The 13,534-nt window shown below is 31.5% G+C and overlaps 1 protein-coding gene across 2 annotated transcripts in view; it reads right to left on the bottom strand.

Annotated features, from left to right (window-relative positions):
• The window catches only part of LOC123712106, a 102,613-nt gene extending 91,495 nt beyond the window's left edge, over positions 1-11,118 (bottom strand). For both annotated transcript variants that reach the window (XM_045665059.1, XM_045665060.1), the window contains exon 1: positions 10,966-11,118. The gene's annotated coding sequence lies outside the window, so the exon portion shown is untranslated. The remainder of the gene's footprint in view (positions 1-10,965) is intronic.
• Between the last annotated feature and the right edge of the window lie 2,416 nt (positions 11,119-13,534).

The raw sequence follows: 13,534 nt of genomic DNA, 5'->3' as shown, positions 1-13,534 counted from the left end.
TAACAAAGGCAGTATCCCCGATTAGAACTTGAAACAATACGTATTCTTTATAAAAGTTAGATTAGCTTTGAGTTGAAATTAGTATTCCTATCTATACTCGGAGCGAATAGAATTATTTAAAGTCGAACATTATACGAACTCAGGAATTTTGGGAAACTTGTTGAATACGAAGTACCTTTCAATTTATAATATATAAAATTGTAGGGCCGTGGGGTCCAAGTGCACAGATAGAACCAGTGACGCCAGATGTGATGCTTTCCTCTCCCACCGAATAAGTATTGCGAATACAGCGAGGAAAATTGCATTAAAAGTCACACACACACTGCCATAGGGACCAAAATCTAATAATTATCATTATTACTTTGTAGGTTAAGTATATTGCAAATACTGTATATTTGTGTATATTAATATAATTTGTAAAAAAAACTTTATTAGGGTTTTTTCTTCGATTTATTTATAGAGTTATATTTTTACTGATTTTAGTTTGGCATCTACTGTCATAAGTTACGTAGTTATACTTGTTGTTTATTTAAAATTCGAATCTTTGTCACACTAGAACTCTGTTTTGGACTTCTTTTGTTTTTTTTTTGTCTATCGCTTTGTATTATTTGAATAACATATAATTGTGGATGACTTCATAAATTTTCTCATTGACGCTTTGCATCTGTAAATAAACAGTGAGTAATATGCAGCCTCCTTGATCTTGACATAGATTCTACTACATATCCTTCTGCAGAAACCTGTATGGACAATTACTTGCAAATAGTAATTTATGTGTTTACATAAACATGTACATACGTACTTAAATGGGTGTAGATGAGTTTAGATGTATTAAGAGGTGTCGAGAGATTAGAAAACGTTAGCAAAATAAGTGTAATGATTCCTATATGAAATATAGTCAGTAAAATCAAAATATTAAGCATATTTGTAACTCCGTAATATAATTTTATGTTTATTTATTCTTTTAGCACGCTAATACGAAAGAAAGACGAAGTCATTTCTTTTGTGTTTCAAACAGCGTACCAATTCTTAAAAGACCGGCAGCGCACTTGCGAGGCATCTTGAAATGTGAGTATGTATGGGCGGTGGAATCACTTAACATAAGCTGCTGTTATCGCAAGTTAGGAATCGTGCGGTACAATTGTCGCTAGTACTTACACTGCACTGGTATTCTGTAACTTATTACAGAATACCAGTGATGCTGATACCAACACATTTTGACCGAATAAATCCGGGTATAGATTGTCAATTATATTCTGTAACGCCCTAAAACACAGTCAGTATTAATCATATTTTATTGATTATTTATAACCACTAAATAGTCTCCTAAGAAACAATTCCGCCGGGAACCAAACCTTTGAAACTTGAAAGTATGACGGAAATAATGCTGCATACATAACATTACGTACATGTAGGAAAGGCCTCTTTTAGTAACGTAGTAACTTTGACGTAAAAAGGTTTTGATAAAGTGATAAACAAAAGTCTTAAGAAATATGTGAGTATAAAAAGACGGTGAAACGGACGGTATGAACAATGTCTATTCCCATTTTATCTTGTTTCCACAACATAAGTTAATGTAACATTTGTATTGGAGTTGATTTTATTATACATTCGTAGTCAAGATTTACATTGTTGTCGGCAGCTCCACTATCCATAACTAAACAACTATTACAGTATTAATAATTGATTAAATAATGATTCAATGTATTCTTTAAGGTCGCAAACTTGGAAAAGAAAAATCTCTTTATTGGAGAAAAGGGCGCCCCAAAAAAAGAAAGGAATACAATAAATAGAAGATGGACTATGAAAGCTATGGACAGATTTACATATTTGGAAAAAGTCGAAGAGGCGTTAATACAATACGAAATAGTGTTTAAAATGTATATAACAAATCTAATGTATATTTGTATTATACTTTTGTAATGGTTGGAAATTAAACGGGGTTTTATTATAACGATACAATTATAGATGAATGTCCAGTGCTCGCAGCTTCTTCAAGCTTATTACCTTTTCCCCAAAACGGAAGATACTTTATATATAGACATGTATGTATTTTAATTTTTCGTTGCAATACAGTTCGATTAACAAGGTAACAAAATTAAAAATAAAATCCATAATTGACGGTGTCCACAAAAAACATGATCAAGGAATAGCTGTTTTTTTATCCTATAATTAAAAATATTCACAATCTTTTTGCAGTTTTAGCACAAAAAACTATTAAATGTCATATCACGATTTTATAAAACTATTTAGAAAATCGTGTTCGCGTTTAAATATTTTAATTGAATATAATAAATACTTATCGGCTAATGAATGAAAATTATAAAACTCCGTGTTTTGGTACTAAAAATGTCTTTATGAGTTTAAGCAAAGATGGCTTCATATTCCTTTTTTTGGAATGTTCTGGACCTGTAATTGAATATGCCACCATTTCCAACTACTATAACGTATCGCAATAGTCGCTAGAGCAGGATGGTGGTGACGAGTCTTACATTAGTTGTATGTAACTTTTGGAATAGCGATAATACTCAAATAGAATCTCCTCAGAAATAAAAAAGCTAATAATGTTAGTAATATTCCAATGCAGAGGTCATCTTAGCTAGCCAATACTTGGTTCTTCTAATATTTTCTTACCGATAGTCAAGGCGTTTACTGTCAAGAGCAATAAAGGAACATCCGTCGACTTGACCGAGTTTACGGCCAGTTTCTTCTCGTATAAACTTTTGCCTTTGCACAAGTGCAAGTTGGTATAACTTATACAGGCAATGAAATTTCATATACTTGTTTACGTTCTTTTCAACGGGGTTTGTTCTAGAATGTTTTTGTTTTGTATTCTTGTGAACCCCAGTGATGTTCTTTTGTTTTATAATAAAAACTTATACCAACCTCACTGTCTCGGTTGCTAGGTAACTGTTCTTTTTATGGCTGTTCTCAATTGTTCTAATTATTGTTTGTATTTGACATTCATTATTTCCTGGTCATTTAAACCAAAAGTCTAATAATATAATTAATATAATATATTTAATGCTAATAATACCAATCAATAGCAATTAGAAATTGTTATAAAATACTTTTTAGTGTATTTTAACTCTTATTAATGGAATACATTTATTTTAGTCTTGTTTTATTGAGAGACCCATTTAATTATTTACTTCGAACCAAACCATTAATAGAACCTCATTTATTTCGAAATTTAGAACATAGTAGTTCGAAATTTAAAACGACCATACATAATTTAATATGCCCGAGCTTTCCTGCCATTACTCAATACAAAAAATCGCAAAGCCAGTTTATCTTACAAGTATAAAGCTCTTTATAAATTCTGTTGGTATTCAGGACGCGGGTCTGGGATCACTGAACGCTGGTACAATGACTCCATGGTCCTCAACCCAGCAACGAGACATTTTCTAAGAAAGCGAAACATTTCGAGAAATTTCGATGTCTTAACGTCGCTTTTCAAAAACTTAAGTTTCTGTTACGTACAATTTATAAGACTCAATTTCTTAGAAGAAATTTTAAAGAAAATTTACAATGCTATTTTTTTATTTAAAATAATGTTACATAGCTTCATGGTCTTCAAAAAAGAAACAAAATATTAACAAAAACCGTTTAATATGATATCGTATTCGTAAGATCCCTGTTTTCCAATCCCTTTATAATTTTCAGAGTATTGTTGGCCTTGTGTCTTCTTCTCTCATGACTGAAGTGGTAGGTTTGAACATCGGCTGTACACCAATCGACTTTCTAACGATGTGCGCACTAAGCACTTGCTCGTATGGTGACGGAAAACATCGTGAGGACTTTGCTTTAAACACATAAAATTGACGGGTCTGTCGCATACAAAGCTGATAACATTTACGTGTATATTAAGAAAAATAACTATACAAAACAACATTGCTTTTGTCTTAAACATGCTCAAGTCCAGTCCCCATCAACACAGGGTCTAGTGTGAGGACTAACATCAGATTAATGCTGTCACAACCACAAATTGTTTTCAAATAAAGATCGTTATTATATTGTACATAATAATATTAAGTCAGTTACCAATGTTGTATTATATAATTAATTATTCACGTAGCTGAATCATTTGTGTATATAGCATGATTATATCAATTATGTACTTATGAGCTGATTGACTTAGCGATGATAATGTAATTGAAGGCACATCGTTAAATCTTACATTAAATTAAGGATGTTTTATACATAAGCGAGTGTGTATAGATAAAATGAATTCTTCTTTTAATTATCTACGTAGATTCCTTGTTTATGACAAGTTCTGAACTTATTTGTGTAGTTGTGGCTATGTGTAGAAAAGAGATTCCGTGATTTCTCCTTCTCACAAATACTTTAATTTATTGTTACTACCGTTTCAATCTATCTACAAAAATTATATAATATCTAAATTCACAAAAGTGTGGAGTATATTATAAAAATAGTATTGAATTAATATTTCTATGGAATTATCAGGGAGACGACACAAATGTACAGCTTTATAATTAATAATATCTTCTATAAACCCGAGCGTTATAGGACATAATAGACCTCACAGATTTCAGTTATTATGTTTATAACAAAGAGGTAGAATTCTCTGTTATAATAGTCCCGCAAGAGGCTTTATTATGTTCAAGTTATTGACTCAATAGCCAAGTCATTACAATGTATTACGTCAGAGTACCGCTATGAGCGTCTCCTGCCATCTTTAGATTATGGTTGTATCACGTGTGAAGAATAACTTATATCTACTTTCACAATACTGATGGATAAATTTGCGACGGGTTTTTGTGAATGCCAGTGTATTGGCTTTGAAAAAAGCTTAATTTTAACAGAATGAAATTTTAAACAGATGAATTTCTCCTTTTAAAAACATGTACGTAATAACGTCATTTTCTTCAAATTATAAAATTATTTCGGTTGAAAAATCGCAAATTAAGTACTTAATATGTTTATTGACTTAATCTTAGATAAACAGTATTGTACACTTATCAGGATAATATTTTAAATTCTTGTCCCAAGCGTGGGTTTTGAGTATAAAAAGTTAAAAAGGGCTACAGATAATTAATTCAGTATGGGCGTAGGTTCGATAATATAAATCAGCCTTCCTTAAGATAAGACATTTTAAGCTAATATGTTTTAGGCGAAGGTGTGCAAAATTATTAGCTTGGATTCGCATAAATTGCATTTTATAATCCCACACTGGAAAGTGGTATAAACGTGAAGTTTTGGATTATTTTTATTTGCGGGTGCAAATTAGTATAACAAGAAATAAACAGAAATTAATATTTTTTATTATTGTAAGATATTTTATATAATATCATATCGATCGAGCACTGTATCCTAGAGCGTGTTACTGTACTATATGGTGCGTTTGAAACTCGGCTGTGTCCTATTAATGTATAATAAAAAATATAATAACTACAAACGCGGGTATGAATCTATAATTTACTCAAAAAGTCTTCGTCACCTCTTAGTATCGAGGTGATTTTCATAGAACTGGAGATAAACGTGCAGAAATCTCACCCTTTGTTAGGCCCATGGACACTTAATTCCAGAGGGCTAGCGTGTTCATTTCTATAAAATGCAATTAAATCAAAATTATAGCAAATTAACACGTTTTGTACGACATTTATTCAACTGGTGCATAATTTGATTGTTAATTATGTAATACATTAATTAACTCTAGGCTATGTTCGAATTTTGTGGTCTAATTTTCATCTGAAATATTCTGTTTGATTATAACAATAATGGGTTCATTAAAGTTAATAATTGAATAATTTTTAAGAACGAAACAGAATTTATGTTTATGATGCATTTGGGTAAAATATTATTCACGTATGAATTGATTTTTTTGTACGATTTTTTGTTTTAGTGTATAAGTCAGCTTGTCCCAACTTCACACGGCTGTACATTTATTACTTACAAAGTTTTGTACCCGTGTTAATGTAGGATTTAAATGGTAAAAGATTTGATCAGTCCATAAGTTTTTAAGTTAATTCGTTACAAGACATACAACAATTTAAATCCACTTTATAATATTACTACATAGTACATAAAAATAAAACATCAGTGGCGCAACAACCTTTTTAGGTCTAGGTATCAGATTCCTGTGCCTGTTTCATGTTCATTTGTTAATCTAATAGACAAGTAGTTGATCAGCCTCATGTGCCTGACGCACGCCGTCGACTTTTTGGGTCAAAGGCATCTCGGTTACCTTCATCGTACGAGCGAATGTTAAATGCGCACATAGAAAGTCCATTGGTGCACAGCCGAGAATCGAAGCTACGACCTCAGATATGAGAGTCGCACTCTGAAGCCTCACAATCACTTGACTAGAATATCTCTGTAAATATCTTATATAATCTTTTTACATTTTATATACAGTTCTCATCCGAAACGTATCTGACATGCGTTTATAGCGATATCAGATATATCTCAATATAATACAATCTATTACGCGTAGTAAATAATTTTGTATTATTATTTGTTTTAGAATTACACATTGCCTTCGCAAGTTTTGAACGAATTTCGTGTAAAAAACCCATAAATACACATAACACGCACAAAATAGAAAGTGAATTTGAAATAAGAAAAACGACCTTGAATTTCATAAACAATACAGATTTATTGTTATATTTTGATTACAAATATGCATATGTTTTACCTTCAGTAAGCCTTTACGCCTAGTAATTTTGTGAATATTCATTAGTCTAATTAACAATTTTACGAAACCGCTCACGATGGAGATTAAAGATTATTGTTATCAAATATTTAATATTTTAACACTTAATAGGCTCCATCACTTAGTTTTTTTAAATCCAATAGAACAATTTAAAGTAAAATAATATATGTTACACTTCAGAAAACAGTTCATTTAAGTTAAAGGAAGTAAATATTATGACACTATCTGACAATATATTATTAAAGCCTTATATAATAGTGGAAACAGAACTAATCTAAGCGTACGTCCAACCAGGCTCCAGAAGATAAACCACTACTTTTATGGACATTGTATTAGTTTTTACAATAAAGTTGTTTTGACAATTAGTTAGCGTTATATCAAAACCCATTTTTGGGTTGGATACACAATCTCCTAGATTACAGACGACTATCGTCTGTCATCTATCATGTACCACGCTACCTTTGAGATCCATTAATCAAGACTGTATTGGAAATTAATTCTTATTCAAAAGGAAGATTAACTTTATGCAAAGGTATGTGATAATATCTGTCTGAACCGTCCATAAAATTTTTGGGACATTATTTAATTACTGGAATACTATAAAAACAAGAGCCCGCAGAACCTATTAAGCAAATATACTTGTTGAAAACATTTAATAAATGGCATTAAAAAAAACCGTTTTAACTTGCAGCCTTTTGGCTGTGTGTCTTCATAGGCAGAGGTAGCGCTTAACATTAGCTGAACCTTCTATAACTCTTGAATTTACGAAATGCTACATTATATTAGGTTTTAATATGACAAATCTATAGCATATACAGTCGATACAACAAAAAGCCTATGATAGAGTGTCGTAGCATACTAGTTATAATTTGTGAAATATTACCTTACGAAACCATTATTAGCAATTCTTATAAATCGATTATTTATTGGCCACGCTCTATTTGGCTTATGTCTTGATTTATCATACAAATTACCTGAGAAATCGGACTAAATATAATTATTGAATTAGCTTCGTCGTAGGCCTTAACACTGACCGAATTTTATAGGCATACAATTTTACTGACACCGGCAGTGTTATGCGACATTAAAGAGATCAATATCATAAGGATATATATTTTGTATATTTTTTTTATGAATAAGCTCAAAAAGTACAGGAAAATAAAAAATATATAATTATTAAATAATAATAAAAAATTGTTTATTGTGGCTAGTGGTGATTTCAGATTTATAAAAAAAAACTGTACTATCAGCCATATTAAAATAGGCATGTGTCATATTAATTATCATAATAAAAAACAGTCCAGTTATTTATAGTCAAAAGTTATGGTCTAAAATCATTATCTCTGTGTAAAATGTATTTATTCCTAAAATAGAAAAAAGTTCAGCGAAGTCGCTATTACACCCTGTTAGTATATAATAATTGGTATTATATTATTGGACCACATAATCAGTCAATTACGGTACACAAAATGCATTCAGTAGCAGAGTTCTCGTGACTCCTTGAGGTCGTAGGCTCAATCCAATGCACCAATAGGCTTTCTGTCTATGTGCGCATTTAACATTCGCTCAAACGGTGAATAAAATACAGTGAGGAAACTGGCTTGTATTAGATCCAAAAAGTCGATAACTTTCTTATTAGATTGACAAATGATCATGAAAGAGATACAGAAATCTGAGGCCGAGTCCTAAAAAAGGTCTTTCTTCTTTTATAAAAAAAAAACAAAAGCTGTTAAAATCGTGTTCTAACCAGTACGCAAAGGAATAAAAAATATCATTTATATTGCATTAATTAACATTGTATTAAATATTCTCTATGAATATGTAAATAGAAATATTCAATTCTAGAATAATATTCTAGAACCACGCATATCGCCAAAAGTGTGAAAACATAGTTTTTGTTTCTCCGCGACAGTGAGAGTGGTTTTCTGGGTCACCATGATCACACAGTATGTAGTGTGAGATTGTCCGAGAGAAAACTACTAATTACAAGTTAGCGTTCATTGAACATGTTTACTCCACTCTGTATACATACATGTTTTATAGCATAGAATGCAACATAAATAAATATTTTAAAATCGCATAGATACAATACGTGGCATAAAAATAAAATAAACGCTACAACCTTTTTAGGTGTGGGCCAGACTTCTGTATCTGTTTAATGATAATTTGTCAATCATATAGGCAAGTAGGCTATTAGCCTCCTCCTCGACACGCCGTCGAATTTTTGGGACTAAGGCAAGCCGGTTTCCGTACGATGTTTTTCCTTCTCCGGTCGAGCGCATGTTGAATGACATACAAAGAAAGTCCATTGATGCACAGCCGGGGATCGAACCGACAAACTCAGGCCATTAGGCTGCTGGAAGACTCCGTGGCATAGTGAAAGATCGGCTAATATCTTACATGAAGAAAGATACTTAAACATAGACAAATGTGACGTATTTATGCCTAAATTTAAATATTTTTAGCTTTGGGAACTCAATTATTATAATTCTACTAATTTTAAATTACCACCAAGACATTTACATTCATGATATTATGTAATATACTAAAAAATAATAAACATTATCTACAGTTCTTTTGCTAACATTTTATATGATATTATATTTGACATGACATGACATTTTATATGATGATATACATTTATATAATACTTAAAAATAAAATAAAATATCACCTAAAAAGAACATGGAATTAATCCTATTTATTAGTAAGTATAATAAATTAATTGAAATTCCTTCTATTACCTCCTACGCGTTTGAACTAAATCTGTCCTGCTGTAGGTGGATATTTTGTATAGAAAGTTGTTCTAAATTTTAATAATTATATCTTGATAAAGGAGTCGAGTATGTCTTTAAATATTGAGTTCATGCTAAAAAAATATCTAAGATAATTTAATTTACCTTATAAAAACTAGTTAGATATTTTTTTAATATAACAGGGGGCATTCGGACATGGACTCTCAATGCCAGAGGCCTCGCGAGTGCGTTGCCGGCCTTTTACTTTATGCTTAAGGTTTCGCCCGGAGTTCGATTCCCGGTGAACCGTATATTAAATAGCGTAATCAATAAAAGTCATCGCTATAACGGTCTTCCTCTCATAAAGCATGAAAATGGTGTAATGTGATTGGATAAATGTGTCAAAATAGTGGAATTAAACACAAATCAGAAAAGAAAGAAATCTACCAGTAACTTATAAAATAAAAACATTGATCTATAACTGGCGTAACAGAATTATTTTTAAAAATTACACGGTTTCAGAAACACAATATTAACAAAGTAGGCTTTATTATGCAGTCATATTGGATAATTGTGTAGGTCAAAAAGTGTTAATTCTATGCAACGGTTGTTACTATTGCAGGTACTGTGAACCGCAACGTTGCGAAAAAACAAAAAAATATTGAACGGCAATTGCATACTAATTCTGTTAAATTTCCACACTTTGCCTTTAACCTTAAACATTTGCAAAGCATTTTTGTATTATACGTGGTATGTATGTGATATTTAGAACGAAATAAATAAAAATTTCAATTAAAAAAAGTTTTGACGACGAATTCACCTTTTTCCATTTGCAGTTTTCCAAGAGGTATACAAAATAGTTGAGATATTTTAGGCTAGTTGTATGTATCAGCATTACATTAAGATTTATATACTTTTTATATATTCTAAAATACTTATGTAATTAATTTTATCTAGATTTATGATCGAAATAGGATTTAAACTTAGCCCAATAATATATATACAATTTTTTTATATGAATTTTTCCAATTGTCTTATATTTATTTAGCAACATTTACTAAATTATTTTGAATTAATACAGAAAGACTGTTTATTAGATAACTTAATAGCATAAAAACATATCGTGGACTACAGTAATAAATTAATTAATTAAGCTATAAATTTTAATTAAATATTATCTAATACAAATACAACACTAATGTACAATAAAACATTAAACACTTCGTTCGTAATACTTTTGATTGACGTAATTAAAAATATTAACATCGCCTTTACAAGTTTAATTAGTTAATTATTACAAATAATTTAAAGTCATAGTTGTCTAATTTAAAAAAAAAGTTGCAATTTTTATATTATATTAATTACGTAGAGAGGAATTTAAGAGAGTAAAAATTCATGTAAAACCTTTAAGATATACCGCAATAATAAATTTCAAATCAGCGTATAAAATAAAGAAAAAATTGTCGTGTTATGAATCGAGAAACAGTTTTTACGTCTTACGCTTTCTTAGCAGGAGAGAGTGACCGCGAATATTATAAACGAAAGTCGACTCACCTATGTTAACAAACACAATCACATATATCACAGAGTTCGTTCACAGTTCACGTTAAAAGTTCGGTCGCTGGTAGTGTTAAAGTTGTACTGAGCAGCTAGCGGAAGAAATGCGTGCGCGCTCAACAAATACCAAACCCACAAGCGTTCGCCGTACAGTGCTCAATCGGAAAGATATCACAGCCGATCTAACACCCCACACTGCGTTTATTAAGGTTAAGGATAGTAATCGTAGCGAAAAATGAATTCGGTAATTGATTTGTTACGAGATAAACGCTAATTGTGTCGAAAGGTACAATGAGAGCGTGCGAGTTTAAGATTTTTAACGGGTAACGATGTGTCGATGACGTTATCAGTTTATGAAATAAAAAAAATATTAAAACGAGTTTCAATAGTTCTGCTCCTCCTGGTATAATCTGTGAGGCGACGTTAAAACATAGCTTTCGTATGGGCCTGAAATTGAAAAAAATAATTAACAGATAACAATATTTTATTTGATGTTCAGAGTGTCAATTTGTAATAAAATCAGTAGTTGTTAACATATATATATATATATATAGCCGGTACTTGTTCACATCAAGTTAGGTCTCAAGTACAAACATTACTGGTTTTCCTAGAAAGCTATCCTACTTATATAACTTGCGATTTTACACTTTGACATACAAGTTTGTCGTTAATACTAGAATTAAGTTTAATGGATTTATTTTCAAGAGAATTGTTTGCGCTCTCTTCTTGTATTATAAGATAGTCTATTGATTGCAGATTGAAGTAGTAGTATACGGTGTAAGGGATAAGCATTGTATGCCAATCACAGTATACAATTAAGTGTCAAAGCAGAGCCTGTCGACAGCCTAATATAGAATATATAGTTCTAAACATAAACACATTTGACGTGATTTTTTTGATATTAATTAATAAATTATTTTTATTTAAAATATCCAAACATTATATTTAAAAAAAAAACAGTGACACTACAACCTTTTTGGTCTTGACCTCCTGTAACTATTTTGTGGTCCTTTGTTTTTTTTTAAAGGCATGCATAGTTTTCCTTCCCAGTACGAGGGAGTGTTATCAGTGCACAGCGGCGGTTCAAACATACACAGGGATCAGAGCCACACACTAAATCCACAACTGCTCTGTAAAACTGTGTTCGTATTTCGACGAGTAAGTTGATGTAAACCTTTTGCGTCTTGGCCTCGTATTTATGCATGTGTTTCATTTAATACTCTTCTATAGGCATACAATCTATTGAAATGGTAGAGGAGAAAGATATCAGAGGTGTGGGCGTGGAGTTCAAAACTAATGAGAAGTTAAACCGTAAATTAGAATCGCACAAAATACAATAATTTTTAATTAAATTTAAATCTACAAAAGCTTCTAAAGGTTCTTAGTTAATAATGAAGCCTTTACGAGACTCTGGCATTACACCTGTATTATCGTGGTAATCATGTTTATTAAAGTCATACATCATGCTTTACGAGACTTAAATGGCTTGTATCTGTGGATGCCTTCTCATAAATAATTTAATTAATATTTGGACTGATGTTATTATTATTATAAAAGAAAATTGAAGTTTTGCGCCTTATTCCATATCCAGTTACTATTTTTTTATTGATTTTTTTATGAAAAGACAAAAGATGTATTATAATGGTATTCAAGAATTATTTATGTTAAAGTGATGTATCTGTTTGTTTCCTGATAAATATATAAATAAATAACAGGAGGAGAGTAAGAGAGCACGTCAAGTGACAGGCCATCTGCTGAAGAGATGGAAGAATTCACAAAAGTAGGCTTTAGGAGTTATCCTATGTTAAAAGACTGTCTAACCATAAAATTGGAATGAAAAAATTATTTTGTTAATTTGAGTTCTAACCTTGAAAATAACGACTTAATTCATTTATATATCTGTACGTACTATTTCATGCCTTTGACTTATTACGTGGAAGTATGTCTTATATACCTAGAAATGATCGACATGAATAAACCGAGATATAACTAGAATAAATATTGTCCTTTCACTTATATTTGAATTAATGTATACAGTTATACAGTAAACATGTATCCGCATTTATATTTGTTTTGTTTTTTGTGATTTATTCCTGTGCTGTGTATTCGTTGATAACTTCCTTTCATACGATCCGATCATCGGTCAGGGCCTGACATATGTCGTGAATTTTTAGCAAATCGAAACATGCTCTTAGGAAGTTCACAGGTCTGTCGCTAACAGACGATTTCATCATCAGCCGTCAAGGCAGAATGCGAAAATTTCCGTCCGACGTCCGGTCCGACAACTGAGCGTTTTCAGGCAGTTTTTATCGCACTCTACCACCACGCGGAACCAGCTATACAATGAAGTATTTCAGAATTAATTCGACTAAGGGTCCTTCTAGAAAAGAGCGTACCGATTCTTTCAAGGCCAGCAGTGCACTTGCGAGCCCTCTGGCAATGTGACTGTTTGGCGGTGGTGTCGCTTAACATCAGATGAGCCTTCTGCCCGCTTGCCGCCTCTTATAAGGTCGTTTTAGTACCTGTGTACAAGGCAGTTGATAAGTTTCATACAGTTATCCTTAAC

The sequence above is a fragment of the Pieris brassicae genome, chromosome 7, assembly GCF_905147105.1.
Source record: "Pieris brassicae chromosome 7, ilPieBrab1.1, whole genome shotgun sequence".
Taxonomy (NCBI): Eukaryota; Metazoa; Arthropoda; class Insecta; order Lepidoptera; family Pieridae; genus Pieris; species Pieris brassicae.
The sequence above is the reverse complement of the archived record's forward strand: the minus strand, read 5'-3'. Positions and strand labels throughout refer to the sequence as shown.